This window comes from Crocuta crocuta, unplaced genomic scaffold (assembly GCF_008692635.1).
Source record: "Crocuta crocuta isolate KB4526 unplaced genomic scaffold, BGI_CrCroc_1.0 scaffold541, whole genome shotgun sequence".
In the NCBI taxonomy this organism is placed as follows: Eukaryota; Metazoa; Chordata; class Mammalia; order Carnivora; family Hyaenidae; genus Crocuta; species Crocuta crocuta.
Window position 1 is genome coordinate 215,230 of NW_027531901.1, and position 19,187 is coordinate 234,416.

At 45.6% G+C, this 19,187-nt stretch overlaps 1 long non-coding RNA gene across 1 annotated transcript; it reads left to right on the forward strand.

Moving 5' to 3' along the window:
* The first annotated feature begins 1,427 nt into the window (after positions 1 to 1,427).
* LOC144239827 (uncharacterized) lies at positions 1,428 to 17,908 on the forward strand. Its single transcript, XR_013337502.1, has 5 exons — positions 1,428 to 1,496; positions 1,615 to 1,770; positions 1,860 to 1,982; positions 4,038 to 4,143; positions 17,675 to 17,908. It is a non-coding gene; the product is annotated as an uncharacterized LOC144239827 (long non-coding RNA).
* Positions 17,909 to 19,187: the final 1,279 nt, after the last annotated feature.

Genomic DNA, 19,187 nt, shown 5'->3' on the forward strand with positions numbered 1-19,187 from the left:
AGGCATTTGAAATTCAGCATTTAAGTCCTGAGCACATCTCCATTTTACAGACAAGAAAACTGAGGCTTTTTTGTATACTGCAGGGCATACAGCCAGCAGGAGAGTGCAGCCAGGGTCAGCGCTAGGTCTGTATCTGCATAAGCCATTTTTCTGCAAACTAGGGTAATAGGTGAGCAGAGAAAAAGGATCATAGCCAAATCAATTTGAAAAACTCTGATATGCACATATATATGTAAATAACAGAGATTAGACATATATGTATATATGTGATACATGTATAATATGTATATTTATACAGTAACAGTCTTATTGAGGTATAATTACCATACAATAAATTATATATATTTAAGCCATAGACCTTGATACGTTTTGACCATGTCTACAACCTGTGAAATCGGCACCACAGTCAAGGTAATGACGCGCCCATCACTCCCAGAAGTTCCCTCCTGCCCCTTCTGTAGCTCCTTCTTCCCCTCTGTCCCACCCTGAACCTCAGACGACCACTGATTTTCTTTCCTTCACTATAGATTAGCAGCATTTTCTAGAGTTTTCTATAAATGGAATCATACAATATATATTCTCTTCTTGGCCTATCTTCTTTCGCTCAGGGTGACTATTTTGAGCTTCATTCACGTTGTTACATGTTTGTTCCCTTGTATGACTAGGCCACGGTTTGTCTACTCATCTATGGATGGGCGTTTACATGGTTTCCAGTTCGGGGCTGTTACAAATAAAGCTACTGGTATCTTCCTGGTTCCGTCTTTGCAGCACGTAAGCTTTCTTTTCTCCTGGATAAATACCTAAGAGTGGAGTGGCTGGGCGACATGGTAAGTACATGTTTAACTTTTAAAAAAATATTTATTTATTTTGAGAGAGAGAGAGAGAGAGAAGGAGCACGTGCACATGAGCAGGAGAATGGCAGAGAGAGAGGGAGAGAGAACCCTAAGCAGGCTCCACACTGTCCTGGTGCAGGGCTCGGACTCGCAACCGCAAGATCACGACCTGAGCAAAAATCAGGAGTTGGACGCTTCATCGACTGAGTACCCAGGCGTCCCATATGTTTAACTGTTTTCCCAAGTGGCTGCACCTCACATTCCCACCAGCGGTGTATCCGGACTCCACCTCGTCCTCACCTCCGCAGCCGCACTTGTACAGCCAGGCGTTTTATTTATATGTTGTTTTATTTTTTATCAAGTTCCTNTTCTCGGCTTGCCTCGCTCTGTCTCCTGGGCCTTTGCGCCTTTGTTTTGTTTCTCACATCCCACAAACAAGTGCGATCACACGGCATTTCCCTTTCTGTGACTGGCTTATTCCGCTTATACTCGGCCCCGTCCACAGCGTTGCAAGCGGCGACGCCCCGTCCTTTCCGACGGCTGCGGCTGTGTGCCCAGTGCGCAGGCGCGCCGCCGCCGCCCCGTCCGTTCACCCGTCGATGGACCCTGGGGCCTTAGCCTTCGTCTGGCAGCCAGTCTCTTAAAGGGCGGCCACCCTCCTAGGTATGTAGTAGCATCGACGTTTCCGGTGGTTTTGGTGTGCGTTTCTCTATTAGCCACGATGGGGCGGGTCAGGAATCGGGGCAGGGCTGAGCTGGGCAGCCTTTTGTTTCAATTTCAGTGTGACACCAGCTGAGATTCGTCACCTAAGGGGACCTGACCGCACCTGCTCTGGGCCCCAGCTGATCCCCGCCAGGCACTCGGCGCTGCTCCGCCCTGTTCTCTGGGACCTGCATGCGTCCGGCCTCCTTGGAGCCGCCTCCACACTCTGTTTTATGTAAGAATCCTCTCCCGTGGGCCCCAGAACAGGGGTCGTTTTGGGGCCCCTGAGGGGCTCAGGCAGTTGAGCGTCTGACTTTGGCTCAGGTCATGATCTCACGGTTCGTGAGTTCGAGCCCCGCGTCAGGCTCTGTGCCGACAGCTCAGGAGAGAGGAGACCAGGCGTGTGAGCAAAGCATCTGAGACCCTGCAGAGAAGCCCAGCCACCAGGTGAGCGCCACTGACCAACCTCAGTTGTTATCATATGAAACAGAAGTGAAAAATTGCCCAGGGCAGGCCTGCCCCGACTCCTGACCTGCATAAGGGTGATTACAATAAAATGACCATTTTATTTTTATTTATTTATTTATTTATTATTATTTTTTAAATATTTTTATTTATTTCTTGGAGAGAGAGAGAGAGACAGCATGAGCAGGTGAGGGTCAGAGAGAGAGGGATACAGAATCTGAAACAGGCTCCAGGCTCTGAGCTGGCAGTCAGCACAGAGCCCGACGCGGGGCTCGAACCCACGAACTGCGAGATCATGACCCAAGTGAAAGTCGGACGCTTAACTGACTAAGCCACCCAGGCGCCCCTATTTATTTATTTTTTAAATGTTTATTCATTTTTGAGAGACTGAGAGACACAGAGCGTGAGCAGGGGAGGGTCAGAGAGAGACAGGGAGACGCAGAATCTGAAGCAGCTCCAGGCTCCGAGCTGTCAGCACAGAGCCCGACGTGGGGCTCAAACCCACGAATCGTGAGATCATGACCTGAGCCGAAGTCGAATGGCCAACCGACTGAGCCACCCAGGTGCCCCATTTTTAATTTTTTTAATGTTTATTTATTTTTGAGACAGTGTGAGCAGATGCAGGGGGAGGGGCAGAGAGAGAGGGAGACACAGAACTGAAAGAGGCTCCAGGCTCTGAGCTGTCAGCACGGAGCCCAATGCGGGGCTGGAACTCACAAACCGTGAGATCAAAAGCTGAGATAAAGTCAGATGCTTGACCCACTGAGACCCCCAGATGCCCCTAACTTTTTTCCATGCTTTTTATTTCTGTAGGTTCTAACTCATAGGTGGTTGTGAGTGACAGCAAATGCTTGGTGGCCATCTAAGATCAATCAGGGTGGAGATGACCCCCAAGTCATGTCGTGAACTTACACGGAACGCTCATTTCAGTATTTGTCAGATGCTAGGTTGACAAGCCTATTTGTTTCCCCAGGACGGTGGGTAGTTTAGCCGTGGCGGTGGTGGCCAGGAGACCACGTGCCATGTTGTGCTCAAGCCGGAGGGATGCCTCCCAGAGCCCCTTCCCTGTATGCTCCCGGGAGGGGGTGCGTCCAAAGAGGAAGGGGCACAAGATGTGGGAGGCAGAAGAGAGGCGGTGGCCGGTGCTCCCTGAAGGTTGTCCTGGTTGGATGTGGTGACAGACAGATGCAGGGACACTGGTGACCTTCATTTGTCCTTGCCCCTCTGTCCTCTGACCTGATATTCTTCCTGGCCGATGGCCTTGTGAACCCACGGTGCCCCAGGCCCTCCGTTAGCTGCCTGGGGGACTGTGCACTGTTTATCACGGCGTCTCCCGTCCGTGGTCCTGTCTTACGTGTGCTCATGACCTTACGTGTTCAGCGCCTAAATGCGTACACGTGGTTTCTGTGCGTTGAGTTTGGTTACTCAGTACAGGGTGATAGCAAAGCAGTTTTTTCTCTGGAGACTCACCTGCTGTGCCACATTTCGTCAGAGTACCTGGGGTAGGTACCAAGTGTCCACCCCTGGGTTTGTGAGGGGAAACTGAGTCAGAACTCTCATCTCGAGGCCCGAGGACACCCGCCACATGACCGCGTGGGACTATCGCGTTGGTGTCCCAGGGAAGGTGATGGGGCTCAGTGTACGGTCCCTGCTGTCCCCACAGCCGCTGGCACCGGCCCTTGACAGCCGCGTGGCCCCTGGGGCTGGGGACCTCTCTCCTCTTCCCCTCCGCACCTCAGCAAGTGTGGCCCAGCCTGGGGTGTCACCAGTGCAGACACATTCCTTCAGCCCTCCTCCAGGGAGCGAGCCTGCTTCCAGGAAGGAAGGCCGTCTCCCTCCCGGGCTCAGAATCGCCGTTGCCTCCTCCGCCCAACGCTGCGTGTGGGTGGTCACCTCGCCAGGTCCCTGGAGTGAAACGACAGGTCCCTGTTGTCGGGTGGGCTCAGGGCCATCCCTGCCTCACCACGTGTTATTGAATTCCCCTGTCACACTGCTGGAAAATGTGTGCATTTAGAGAAGATCATGCCTGTTTTGCAGCTTGAAGCACTTCCAGCACCGAGTCCCAGGCTCTGAAGCGAGGACTGGGGTCCTTGTCCGACGACCTGCCCTTCCCGGAAGACCCTCCCGTCCACCTGAGTGTGTGGTGAGATGCAGAAGGCACAGAAGGGGCTGGAGCTGCTTCCATTTCTCTGGAAGCTTCACACACACACACACACCCCCTCCTGGCTCCTGGCTCCATTCCTGTACACTCCACCAGGGCAGCCGCCTCGCATACATTCAATCCTGGATACTTAGTTTGTGGCTGGCCCGTCACAAACCTCCCCTGCCCCATCTCACACACACGTGCGCACGCACACACACACACACACACACACACACACACACACACACAGGGCAACATCTCAAAACCCCACTGCATTTAAACTAGGAAAACAGTGGGTGGGAACTTGAGGAAACGGCTAAGGAAGGATTTCAGAAGTTTCCGCTGATGGGTCGCATCTGGAAAGCAGCTGAGGCGCAGACCTGACAGTTCACCAAAGTGACTGTGAGAGCGAGCCCCGAGGGAGGGCCCAGCGGGCGGGGGCCGCGGGTGTGAGCTCGAGCTCCTGGTGTGCCCCTTACCTCCTAGCTCTTCACCAGGTGCACCCAAACCTGTGGGAGCCTGAGGTCTTGAACGTCTACGCCAAAGAAGGCTCTAAAATAACCCATTTAAAAATGAAGCCCCCCGAAGCATAGTGTTTTGAAATTTGTCTATTTTCCTCCAAACAAAAACACTTATTATTTTAAATTTTTTAAAATTTATTTTGACAGAGACAGAGACAGTGTGAGCGGGGGAGGGAGTGGGGGGGAGAGAGAGAGAATCTGAGAGCACAGAGCCGGATGCGGGGCTCAAACTCACAAACCACAAGATCGTGACCTGAGTCAAAGTCGGTACTTAAACAACTGAGCCACCGCAGCACCCCAACACTTTTTTTTTAAAAGAGTAAAATAGGGGGGCTCCTGGGGGGCTCATTTGGTTAAGCACCGACATTGATTCAGGTCACGATCTCATGGTTTGTGAGTTTGAGCCCCGCATCGGGTTCTGTGCTGACAGCGTAGAGCCTGCGTCCGATCCTCTATCTGCCTCTCTCTCTGCCTCTTCCTCATGTTCTCTCTCTCTCAAAAGTAAATAAGCATTTAAAAAAATAAATAGCACAGTAATAATGGCATTAAATTGCTTAACATTTATCAGTTTCTTCCCATGTGCTAGATACCCTGGAATGTGCTTTTCACAGCTTACCAAATTTAATATTCACAGCGAAACTCTGGGTATGATCTTCTTACAAATGGGGAAACTGAGCCTTCGAGGGGTTAAATAACTTCTCAGTCACATATCTGATGTTATGAGCTGAATATATATGCCCCCCCATATTCATAAGTTGAAGTCCTAGCCCCCCATGTGGCAGTATTTGGAGTAAGGAGGTAAGGAAGGTTAAGTGTGGCTGTAAGAGTTGGGCCTGAGCTGATGCCTGGGAGCTCGCTCTCCACACAGGAGCCCAGGGCGGAGGTCGTGTGAGCGCACAGGGAGAAAGCGACCGCTTCGCCCTGAGGGGGGAGCTGTCACCAGACATCAGCCTTGCTGGCACCTTGATATCCCGTCTCCAGAACTGTGAGGAAACCCATCTCTGTCGCCGAAGCCACCCAGGCTGCGGTGTGTTGTCGTGGCGACCCCCGCTCACCTGACAATGACACAAGACAAAACTACCTGAGATCACAAACCCCAGACCGGCCACTCAGTGCCCCTATACTGCCTTCTAGAAATAGCATCATTTAAACATTTTTATGTTTTGACAAGTGTCATGCTAGTTTTAATATTTGAGTGGAGGTGAGAAATATTTTAAAACTTTGGCATTATGGCATACAGATGTATTCTAACATCGATGGCTGCAGTTTCACTAAATTTGGATCGCTGGAAAAATAATTTTTGAGCGTGGAAGCAGGTTGGAAATGTTGGGCCCAATAATAACAGTTGGACTTTTGGCTTATGAAATACTTCAGTGGGAAAGTATTTGCTGAAGTCTCTGCCTGTTAGTATAGTTGAAGGGTTGTGATAGTAATTGCCCTTCCCCTGAACTTTCTGAATTTGAAAACCATGTGGAAGTGTAGTTTGTCTTGTATAAAAACTAAGGCCAGGCAAGTTTGGAAGAACTGACATTAAGAAGTGCATTTAGCTAAGTATCAGTCATTTAGAGGATGATTACCTGGTGTGTGAATGATCTAGACCGTTTTCATTTTTCTCTCCCTCCTTTGAAAACACTGTAAGGAGACATCTGGCTTTGACCGCTTTCTTCCACGTGCCGGCTGGTCTCCTCCTTATCTCTGCTGGCAAAGCCCCTTCCTGGGAAGCGGATATCAGCCCCTCCGCAGGTCTGCACCGTACATAGCAGGTTATGGTCAACAGCTGGGCAACGAGGGCTGCCTCTAGCTCTGCTTTCTTCCCCTGTTACATGAAAGTCAAGTTTCCTTCTTATTTGGATGAGCGGCAGTTCTGTGTGCACAGCTCACGATCCACTTTCTTTTTCTTTGTTTTTTCTCAAGAAATGCCAACATTTATTCATCAACCAGTAGAACACCGCAAACACTAACGATCCTTCTTTTTCTGTTGTTCTTTTTGTTTTGTTTTGATTTATTTTTAATTTACAATCAAGTTAGCTAGCATACAGTGCAGTAGTGATTTCAGAAGTAGAATCCAGGTACTCATCCCCTACATAGAACACCCAGTGCTCATCCCAACACGTGCCCTCCTCAGTGCCCCTCGCCCACGTAGCCCATCCCCCCACCCACAAGCCCTCCAGCAACCCTCGGTTTCTTCTCTGTATTTAAGAGTCTCTTATGGTTTGTCCCCCTCACTGTTTTTATATTCTTTTTGCTTCCCTTCCCTTTTGTTCATCTGTTTTGTATCTTAAATTCCACATATGAGTGAAGTCATAAGTCATGTATTTGTCTTTCTCTGATTGACTTATTTCACTTAGCATAATACCCTCTAGCTCCATCTTGTAAATGGGAAGATTTCATTCTTTTTGATCACCGAGTAATACTTCATTGTATACATACACCACATCTTCTTTATCCATTCATGTGTTGATGGACATTTGGACTCTTTCCATACTTTGGCTCTTGTTGATAGTGCTGATATAAACATCGGGGTGCATGTGCCCCTTTGAAACAGCACACCTGTACCCCTTGAATATATAACTAGTAGTGCAATTGCTGGGTCTTAGGGTAGTTCTATTTTTACCTTTTTGAGGAACCTCCATACTGTTTTCCAGAATGGCTGCAGCAGTTTGCATTCCCACCAGCATGCAAAAGAGATCCTCTTTCTCTGCATCCTCACTCTCCGTTGATGCCTGAGTTGTTAATGTGAGCCATTCTGATTGGCGTGAGGTGGATCTCACTTGTGGTTTTAATTTGTATTTCCCTGATGATGAGTGATGTTGAGCATTTTTTTATGTGTCTGTTGGCCATCTGAATGTCTTTGGAGAAGTGTCTGTTCATGTCTTTTGCCCATTTTTTCACTGGATTTTTTGTTTTTTTGGGTGTTGAATTTGATATCCTGATCTGCTTTTCTGCTTCTGACAGGCTTTCTCTTTGATTAGTGACTTTGGCCTTATGGATGTGGCGTCTTCCATATCTATGCTGGCTCTCTTAGACAATTCATATGGTACTAAAGGACAGGTAGATAGATAGATCAGCAAGAACAGCCCATAATCTCCACCATAACCATTACTAACACTTGAGATAAACTTCCAGATCTCTTTTTACATGCACGTACATATTTAGATGCATGAAAATCTACATATTTCAGATCACACTGGACATGTGTTAAAGAGCCTGAGTTTCCCCCCTTCATGTACTTGGATGTCTATCCTTCTCAGTATAGACAGGTGTCCACTATGCTTTCGTAACGGGCTTGAGTGTGTGCAGATTCAACCAGATAATGGCAAGAGTAGAGCCTAGATTGTGCCCTATTAAGAACCAAATTAAATTCTTTAGGGCTAACTCTGAAGTAAACCTAATTGTTAGCATGAGATGCCATATGTCCCAAGAGCTAGAGAGGGTAAGCTAGAGGGGCAGTGGAACTACACAGGTCACTTGTGTGTGTGTGGGGGGGGGGCAGTGCAGTGTCCATGGACATAGTCTTTCTTCTCTTAACTGTCCCATGGGTGGATGACAGATGGAGGGATGCTTACCAGATTTTTCTCTTTCAAATCTATGGAAGGGGCCCTCAGTATAACTGGTTATTGAATATCTAGGTGACTATAAGGAGGAGAAGCTGGTGTCTTGTCCCTTGTTCATGCTAAGCTACCAGCTTAGAGCTGAGGTCAATGGTAGGGAAGGAAGGGAAGGCAACGGAAAAGGAGAGCAGCCACTGGAGAGGAGCAATGACCACCCCTTTGAGGTTCCCTGAGCGCTATGGGTATCTCTGTCCCCTCGCTGGATCCAGGCCGGGTGGCAGAGGGTAGCTGGAGTGTATAGTGGGGGCTCATGGGAGACCAATGTAGCATGGACAGAGAACACAGAGGGAAGCCACCAGATGGGTGATGGCAGAGGGTATAGCCGCCTCTCACAAGGAATGACCAGTGCCTGTGGGCCTGCTTGGGATTAAGTCTCTCAGCAGCCAGGCTTGCTGGGACCATCCCCCATCCATCTAGTCTGCAGTGATGGTGCAGACACGCGGTGTGAGACTGTTACCACAGAAACTCTCCCGGGCAGTCAGGTAAGAAGACTCCTTCCCAACAACAAGGGGTCAGAGTATGTGAGAAAGTGGTGTCCCCCGGCTCGCATGCACACGCATGAGCACAGCCACACCCAGCCTCTGCCCCGGCTCGCATGCACACGCATGAGCACAGCCACACCCAGCCTCTGCCCCGGCTCGCATGCACACGCATGAGCACAGCCACACCCAGCCTCTGCCCCGGCTCGCATGCACACGCATGAGCACAGCCACACCCAGCCTCTGCGTCCTCATAGCCATTTCGCGGGCATTAAGATGACAGGTCTGAAACAAATGAATATGAGGTCCGAAATGAACAAGACAAAGTCCTCCTGAGGAGAGGGGGCTACGGACAAACTGCTGGGATATTATCGGGAGAGGCTGCTGCGCACTGGGCTGTGGCAGGAGAGGTGACAGGACAATATAAAGCCATGTAACGCTCGTAGGCGTACTGAGGTGACACAGACCCTTCACTTCTCATGCTGGCTGCAGAGTTCTACATTCTACGGCTGTCCATAAAGTATAAGCCAATATCTTTCTTACAGAATTTGGTCATTTAGTACTTTCTGATTTTCACTATTGCAAAGCTACCATGAAAATCTTCATGCAAACATTAAAAAATCTCACATCCAATTATTTTCTTATGACACATTTCTAAGAGGTGACTGCTAGGGAGGATACGACTTTACAATAATACCAGATTGATAATATTCGAGGTTCAGTTTGTGCGGAGGTGGAATGAGGAAGAGGAGGTGTATAAACTTAGCATGAAGGTCTAAGGATCCATTTCCAACTGACTAGCAATCGGTAAGGCAGCTAAAATCAGAAAGCAATTTAGAAAGAAAACATTGTTACTTTTACATATTAATTTAAATGCAATTTTAGGCGGTATTCCTATATTCCACAATAGGCATAATACACAATAATGCTAGGCATAATACATGGCGTGCACTCATAGAGAGGCTTTCTGGGTGAATTCAATTAGCTGGGCAAGCTGTTAACATATTAAGAGAGTAAGAACATATTGACTGGAGCAGATTATAAAAGAGCTCTCAGAAGTAAGAATTCTCTTACGATGCTTTTGGGCCGGCAGACTGGCTCGGCTGGTTTGCAGGGCAATTTGGTGACATCCACAACAATTCAAATGTACTCTCCCCTCGATGAAGGACTTCCACCTTCAGGAATTTGTTCTACAGGAGTCCTTGCCTGTGGTGGCAGGATCTACGTGCCTCAGTGTGGCCGACAGTCACCACGTCTGCCAGTGGGAGGGGAGGTTTACATCAGCCATGGTTCAGCTGTACGATGACCGTCCACTCAGCCATTAGAAAAATAAGTCGTCTCAATAGGGAACATTTCCAACGCAGTGCTGAATTTTAAAACGATAAGGCCATTGCATGGGCTACACTAAGTGCGTGTGAAAAAGCCTTCTACTTGAACGTGCACAAAATATTTCTAGACGCGCTGAGAAGCTGGCTGCAGAGACTGTCTCTGGGAACAGCAGGCTTCCAGCAACTCTTTGTTACTGTTTGAAGACGTTGAACGTAATGAACGAATAATTCAAATACATTTGAGCAAACAGATAAGTCAACAACCACACGCATACAAGGCCTTACCTGATCCTCTTCTGCTCCCAGAGCCCTGCTACGGCGGGTCCTGAGGCGCCGAGGAGCCACGACGCCACGACGCCCCGTCATTCCACGGCCTCCTCACCGCACTGACTTTCCAGCTCCAGGGCCCCACTGCTATCCTGGCGGCTTCTTTAAGGGCCTGAAATAACATGAAAACTCTTAGCAGAACTTCAAAGCATTCAAAAACATGGTTAGGTCATTATTCTTACTGACTTCTTATTAAATTATTGTTCAGTGACTTAAAACTTACTGAGGCTTCCTTTTTGGCAATATGGTAGAATAAACAGTAGATATCTGGGAATCTTTCCTGGTACAAAAATACCTAAAATTGCTGGACAACATATAAAAATGAATAATGGTTTGCTAAGCTGGCAAGAAATAAATGTTCAGAGGCCAGAAATAATGAAAATAAAATTCTAACGTAGGGGGAAAAGTGGGTACTGATGTCACCTCCCCGGGGGTATCTGGATTCAAGTGGCCTTCACATGTGCAGGGACAGCCACCTAAGCCTGGGTGTAGTCAGATTAAAGACCCCAAATTAAGCTTAGTTCCCCTCTAGTGAGTGAACGAGGATAACACCTGCCGGTAGAGAGGGATTGAAAGAGGTCTCTTGTGTCTTGGCCTCCTTGGTTCTTGGTGGAATGGAAAAAGAGAAAGAAGAAGTATTCTGTGAGCACTCTGAACCGTAGCCTGTGCTCTGCCACGTGTAGCAGAAGAAAATCCCAGGAGAAATTTAGGTTAAGGTGCTGAAGCAGCAGTACCCCAGGCCACTGGCAGCAGCAAACATGAATCAGTCATGGAGGAACATATCCTAAACAAAGATAAACTTCCACGGAATGGGAACTCACAAGCAACGGTTACATAATGCATAAGGAAACAAGCCACCAGGAGAGAGAGTAAGCAGACTGCAGAATCAAAGGTAAGGAATGCAGATATTAGAATTATTGGAAACAGACTGTAAACTAAACAAGTTTAATTTATTTAAAGAAATGAAGGAAGGTGTTGGAAGAATGATTAAGGAGCAAGATACATACCATCAAGTTGACAAGGCAGTTGACCACATAGAACTTTTTATTTAATTAATTAATTTAATTAATTTATTAAAAACATTTTTTAACATTTATTTATTTTTGAGAGACAGAGTACAAGCAGGGGAAGGGCAGAGAGAGAGGGAGGCACAGAATCTGAAGCAGCTCCAGGCTCTGAGCTGTCAGCACAGAGCCCGAAGTGGGGCTCAAACCCATGTACCATAAGATCATGACCTGAGATGTAGTCAGATGCTTAACCGACTGAGCCACCCAGGTGCCCGATTTTATTTATTCTTCTTTTTTAGAATCTTTTAGGTTTAAGAAATGTAATAATGAAAATTACAGATTCAAAGGACTGGTAAAACAACAGATTATACTAAAGAGACAAGTAACCAAGAAAACATAAGGAAAGACATTATGCAGAATGCATCTTAATGAGGCAAAAAGACGGCAACTATGAAGGTTTGTACCCACACATGATAAAGCAAGAAGTCTTTTACAATATAGCAAATTAGAGCTCAGGAGGAGAGAACACAGAGTCAAAGAGTAACAAATAACAGACTTTTCTAGCACTGAGGAAAGATGCCAATCTTCAGAGGGGATTATGCTATGTTGTCTTCTAAATTCTGAAAAAATAAAAATCTGAATTCAGAAACATACCTGGTCCCAAGAGTTTGGGACAAGGATTGTGAACTTGTAACACCGGCAGTCCTCAGTTTGCACAGTCCTTTGATAACTGAGATTAAGTCTTTGCCTGTATCTTTCTCCTCAGATCTCTGTGTGGTTTAAATGAGACAAAATGGGGGCCCACGGACCTCATTAAAAAATAAAAATAAATAATAAATGAATGAGACAACGTGGTCGGGGAACGGGTGGTGTGGGTTAGCTGGTTACGTGCACCTGCTGCGCGGATGCTCAGGCAGCACCTGTCCCGCTCCTCCTCAGCTACACCTCCAACTGCAAACCAGGTGCGAGCACCCTCCCCGAGCACCCGGCTGGCATACGCTCAGTGCCCAGAAAGTTGAACGCTCACCAGCAGGAGCTGAGGGAGGTGTTAGAGAGTCATGCTTGGGTAATTCCATCAGGAAGGAATCAGTATTTCCCATCAGAGACCAGGGAGCTACAGTCCAGGAAAAGAGATCCCAGGCAAAGTTATGGACCAAGATAGGGCTTGAAGATACTCGCTTGACTTTTCTTTTCAACTAGAAGAACTATGTGTATTTTCTGTCATGATTGAAGGTTTTTGTAATGAAAAAATCATACTCTAAACCTAGAGATTACTGAGCCAATGAGCTTGTACTACGAGCCTTAGAAATGCACCTAAGTTTTGACCTAGTATTTAAGCAGTTAGGAAATAATGAATTCACTAGAAAAAAAAAAGTTGGTAGAGAAAGGAAGAGGAAAAATAGACCAATAAATCTTCAGACTTTTTCAAAGTTTAGGAGAAACCAACATTTCCGTTGGGACATTTAATCATTTCAGTACATTATTCCTCTGTGCCGTGGGGCAGGAAGGGAGTGAGGGCAAGCCATCACTTCTTTTGCATTGTTATGAAAAGGATGCTTTCAACAGTTTTCTGCCACTCTGGGAGGAAGTCAAGCTTGCCTTAGAGAAATTGATAGGTAAGCTGATAGTATCTGTTGTTCAATTTGCAAACACCAGAGTCAACAGAAAACATTCACAGATCAGTTCTTGAAGTGAGAGAGTAAAAAGAGAGAAAAAGCAGTGGGTTTTCACTTCCCTTAGATAATTTGACAAGAGGTTCTATTTTCCAAAAGGCACACAGGCCTGAAGCAAATCTGCATGCTGTATGGCCAGGTTTGAAAGGTGCTCTCCCCAGCCGTCATTCTACAGACCCATACTTCAGTTCAAGTCTCTATAGGAAAGTTTATTCTGGCAACCAGGAAATTGAGCTCACTCTTCATTTCAGATTATATGAATAACAAATGTCTATAGAGCTTTACAGTCAGAAAATAATGTCCCAAAAAGCCCATCCATTGGGATGTTTATTCGTTTCCCTATTTCATTGACTTACTGGGGATTACACAGTGGATCAGACCTGAGAGATTTAAATCCTCTCCATCTGAGGCCAAGTTCCATTTTTTCCTACCATATCATGGTGGCACATGTTGAGGAACACACTGCAGAATTCTGAATCTCTTGTAGGACCTTGTTTCCCACAGCCGACTATGTGGTACATTTTCTGAGAGGTGTGTGAAATACATCTCCCTGGGCCTCGCCTCCAAACCTGACTCAATGGTGTTTGTAAATCTGTATTTTTCAGTGGTCCCTTGGGGGTCTGAGGTACAGCCAGGTTGGGGTGGCATTGGTTCGTTAATGAGTGATGCTAGTTTTCACCTGGCATTTATTTATTTATTTATTTATTTATTTATTTATTTATTTATTTATAGTGTGAGTAGGGGAGGGATGGAGAGACAGGGAGAGAGAATCCCAAGCAGGCTCCATGCTGTCAGTGCAGAGCCTGAAGTGGGGCTTGAACTCGCAAACCGTGAGATCATGACCTCAGCTGAAATCAAGAGTCAGACACTTAACCAACTGAGCCATGTAGGGACTCTGCACCTGATATCGCTTTTAGAGTTTGGTTTATAGGGGTTGTAAATAGTAGGATTTAGATCAGTAGTTTCTAACCTTCTAAAAACTAACCTTCTTTTAAACTGAGGTGTAATTGACATATATGATATTAGTTTCAGTATATAACATAACATTTTGATATTTGTTTATACTGTGAAGTAATCATCACAAGAAGTCTAGTTAACATCCACGTAGGGTTACAGATTATCTTTTGTTGTGATAAGAACTTTGAAGATTTACCCTCTTAGCAGCGTTCAAATATACCACACAGAATTAGGGGCTACAGTCACGGTGCCATACTTTACATCCCCAGGACTTATTTTATAATTGGAAATTTAAACTACCTTCCCTTTTAAGATTTTTGTTGAAGTCTATGGATCTTTCCCTAAGGAACACAGGTATCCGCATGTACCTCCACACACCCACACACACACCCTTTTGCATACAATTTTAGGTGGTGTGTTAATTTTCTATTGCTGCTATAACATATTGCCACAAACTCAGTGGCTTAAAACAACACAATTATTATCTTAAAGTTCTGAGGTCAGAAATATGACCAGAGTATCTCTGAGGTGTTGCTGGGCTTCTTTCTGGATGTTCTGGGGAACAATCCATTTTCACTCAAACTTGTCAGCTTCCTGTGTTTATTGGTTCGTGGATTCCTGTCTTCATCTTTAAAGCCAGTAATGTAGCATCACCCTGCCCCTCCTTGCCTGGTCACATCTTTTTATGTGATGGCCAGGAAAGGTTCTCTACATATAAGGATTTGAATGAATACATCAGGTCCATGCAGATAAGCAGGAAAATCTTGCTATCTCAAGTCTTAAACTGTAAGCACATTTGCAAAGTCCCCTTTGCCAGGTAAGGTAACCTTGTCACAGCGTCCAGGGCTAAAGATGTGGACATCTTTGTGTGGGAGGGTATTATTCTATCAACCACAGGGGTCTTCAGAACCTCTGAAGAGTTGTGTGAACCCTAGATTAGGAGCATCTGTTTAGGAAATGTTCATTCTCGTGTTGAGTTAGCGCAGAAGTCTGCTTAGCTACAAATAACCAAAACCTCAAAAGTAGTGGCTCCTATGAATTGGTGTTTATTTTTTTATGTAATAAGAAATTCAGAGGAAGGCGGCCAAGGTCAAGTGTGGCCACTGCAGAATGCTGGAACCGAGGTCTCTGTAATCTCCTGGACTTTGCTTTGAGGCAGCTCTCCAGATGGCTGCTGTGTCTCCAGCCATGACCTCTGTCGTGGTGCAGGCCCCAGAGGGGAGGACATGGGAGAGTCACAGTTCAGCTGAGTCTGCTCCCCTTTAAAAATCCTTTCCAGAAGCCCCGCCCCCATAATGTAGATTTGTATCTCATTGGCCAGACACTGTCACATGGCCTACCTGTTAGAGAGACTGAGAAACATAGTTTCATTTGCTTATTTTTAAAGATACACGACATTTATGCTCCAAGATTTCCAAGCTCTGTAAGTTAGGAAAACGGGAAGTGTAGATATTGGGAAGATACTGCAGTCAACGGAAACTTGGATTTTGTTTCCTAAAACTAGAATGTACCGTTTTTCACCCTCACAACCAAAACTCAGAGAAAGTTAAATGTCTCCTTCAGAATCTCTTCCAAAGGGTTTTATTTTACCTTTTTACTCAGCTTGCTTTCCTTCAAGCACTTCATTCTTTCAACAGTGTTTAAGCACCTACCTATGCCTGGCACTGGGTTGGGGCCTTGGGGATACAGAGGTAACTAAGATACTCCTTTTTCTGCAGAGACTCTTACAGTCTAGAAGGAACAGAGAGCCAAAAAATGATGAAAATATCATAAGTGTTGAGATGGAAGCATGTGAACACTGCAGTAAGAGCTCAGAGGAGAAAGGGGCAGAGGAAGTGTCACACAAAGAATGAGGCCAGAACTGGGCCAGAAGATTAGGATGGGTGGGGCATTCCAGGAAGAAGGGACAACCTGCAGAAGGCACGGGTGTGTGAAAACCCCTGCTGGATGTGTTTAGGGAACAGACGGAAGTTGAGTGTTGATACTTTGGAGGGTTTGTGGCAGTGAAGCAGAAAAGGAGCATAAGATGGGGCTGAACATAAAGGTAGAGGCCTCCCACCCTGCTTTCAGGCTTGCTAAGGAGCTCTGTCTCCAACCTGTCGGAGTGGGGAGGCAACAGGAGCTTCAATCCATTATCTAGTTTCTGTTGCAGAAGGCAAAGCTAAAAGAAGAGGGCACAGGTAGGGAAACCACAATAGCATGGTTGAACTTCATTAACAGTAAAAGAACCAGTTCAGTATAAATTTTAAATTTGTATCTAAAAACAATCCCTAGATAAGAAAAATATGACAGAAGTTAATTAGAAATAGACAAATCCATCATTGTAGATGGAGATTTTAATATATCTCGAATCACTTAGAGAATATGCAGACAAAGTATCGGTAAGGATGTATAAATTTTGAGCCACATGCTTCACAAACTTGACCTAATTGGCATGTATAGAACAATAGTTCTAACAATGTGTTCTACATTCTTTTTTAAAAAAAAAGATTTTATTTTTGAGTAATCTCCATACCAATGTGGGGCTTGAACTCACACCCCTGAGATCAAGAGTCATACTCTCCACTGACTGAGCCAGCCCCTACATTCTTTTCAAGTGAAAATGAAAAATTCACCAACATTGACCATATGCTGGGCCAGAAATCATATCTCCACAAAATATTCCATGGAGCAAGGAAAACTTAATTGCAATTTGAAAATATTTTGAACTGATTGATAATGACAATACAATATATCAGAATCTGTGGGATGCAGCTCAAATAGTGCTTAGAAGGAAAATTATTTGTGTGTGTATACATATATATATGTTTGTATATTATAAATTATATATTGTATATTAGAAAATGTATATATTAGAAAAGAATTAGAAAAAGAGTAAGGCTGAAAATCTGAGCAATCATTTCAAGAAGCTAGAAAAAAGTATTGCAAATCAAATCCAAAGAAATTAGAAGAAATTGTAAAGATGAATATAGAAATCAAATTTTAAAATAAAAAAGGGAATGTATTATGAAAAAATTACCCAAGTCAGAAGTTGTTTCTTTAAAAAAATAATTAAATTAATAACTCTACCAAGACAGACAAAAACACAAGTTACCTATAACAGGCATGAAAAGGGGGACATCACTACAGATCCTACACACATCACAAAGGTCATTACAACACTGTGGTCAAGGAACAAGAAGGGCTTGGCCTGAAGCCTGGGTGGCAGAGACGTGAACGAGGTGATGATTTAAGAGGTTTGAGGACTGGTTGGATTGGGTGTGGGCGGGAAATACAGAACTTTGTGCTGTATTTCTTATCTCAGGTGACTGTGTGGCCAGGGGTGCCCTGGTGAGTCTCGGCAGCTCAGATGGAGACACAAGCTTGGGGAAATGAGACTAAACTTTTCTCTCCTTTAATTTTATTGCTTTTTTTGACATTAGGTACTTGCTGTCTGGGATGTGGGATTATTTGGTGCAACCAGAGCTGGGTAGTCTAAATATGTACCAGAAAGAGTTGAGGTTCAAATCCCAACTCAGCTACTGAGAATTGTACGTCTTTATGATAGTTCATTGCCCTTTCCCCACCTACTTTCCTCATCTGTAAAATGGGGAATAACATTACCTTTTTGTGTTATTTTTTGTTTTAGGGAGAGAGAGTGCACAAGTGGGGGAGAGGAGCAGAGGGAGCAAGAGAAAACTCTTAAGCTGGCTTCATGCCCAGAGCAGGGACAGATGCAGCGCTCGATCGCAGGACCCTGGGATCATGAGCTGAGCTGAAATCAAGAATCAGACACTCAACTGACTGAGCCAGCCAGGAGCCCCAACAGTACTTATTTTAAAGGGATGTTTCAAGAATTAACTAAAATAATATGTGTAAAGTACTTGGCATGTAGTAAGTGCTTAGTAAATGGTGGTGTTCCTTTCTTTCCCCTCACTTTCCTACAGTCATTGGGGCCTCTGGGACCATGGGTCTGTTCTGATGTGTGTGTAAGGAGCTGGGAGCAGGGCTCGAGGTGGCAGAGTGCTCGTTTTTCCCCCCTTGGGGAGCCTGTATTGGAACTTAGGGCTGGTTTTGGAACATGGGTTCCTGCAACAAGTAGATGATGAGTTCTGCTTTCTACTGACTTGCAGGGCATAGTTGCTTCAGGAAAAGGAAAGTGCGTCAGGATTGAAGTTACTGATTCTCAAATTTTAGCATGCATCAGAATCACAGGTTGTCAAATACAGTCCTTTTGAACAGCCATTTCTTCATAAGATATACAAATGGCCAATAAGCACGTGAAAAGATGCTCAACATCACTGATACTGGGGAAACGCAAATCAAAGCCATAGTGAGATACCACCTCACACCCATTAGGGTGGTTGCTATGAATAAAAATGAAATAATCCAACTCCCACCCCCTGAAAATAACAGTGTTAATTAAGAGCATGTAGAAAAATTTGAATTCTGCATGCTGTTCTTGGGATATAAAATGGTGCAGTTCTTGTGGAAAACATGGATGTTCCTCAAAAAATTGAAAACAGAACTACCATATGATCCAGCCATCCCACTTCTGGGCGTACACCCTAAAGACCTGAAGGCGGTTACCCCAAAAAGATAACTGTACTCTTACACCCATAGCTGTATTATTCACATATTCAGGATCGCCAAAAGGTGGAGCTAACCCAAGTGTCCATCAAGGGATCAATAGATACAGAAACCATGTACATACACTATTATTCAGCCTTAAAACACAAGGAAATACTGACATCTGCTACAACAGATGACCCCTGAGGGCATTTGGTAAGTGGAATAAGCACGTCAGCCACATACGATTCCACTCGTACGAGTGAAAGTCACAGAAGGAAAGCAGGGTGGCGGTGGCCGAGGGCTGCGGGGGAGGAGGAATGGGAGTTACCGTTTAATGGATACAGAGTTTCAGTTTTGCAAGACAGAAAAGTTCTAGAGCCGGTGCTGGTGGACGTTAATGGTGTAAACGTACTTAATGCCACTAAACTGTACACTTAAGGGGGTTAAGGCCGTCGGTTCTGTAGTACGTGCATTTGTCACCGGTGCCACTGCGCCCCGCTGGGCCTCACCAGGTCTGGAGGGGCCGGTGATGCGTTTCTTGCGGTGCCCAGGTGACGCCAGCGGCCGGCGCCCACCGCGCAGCGAGGGNA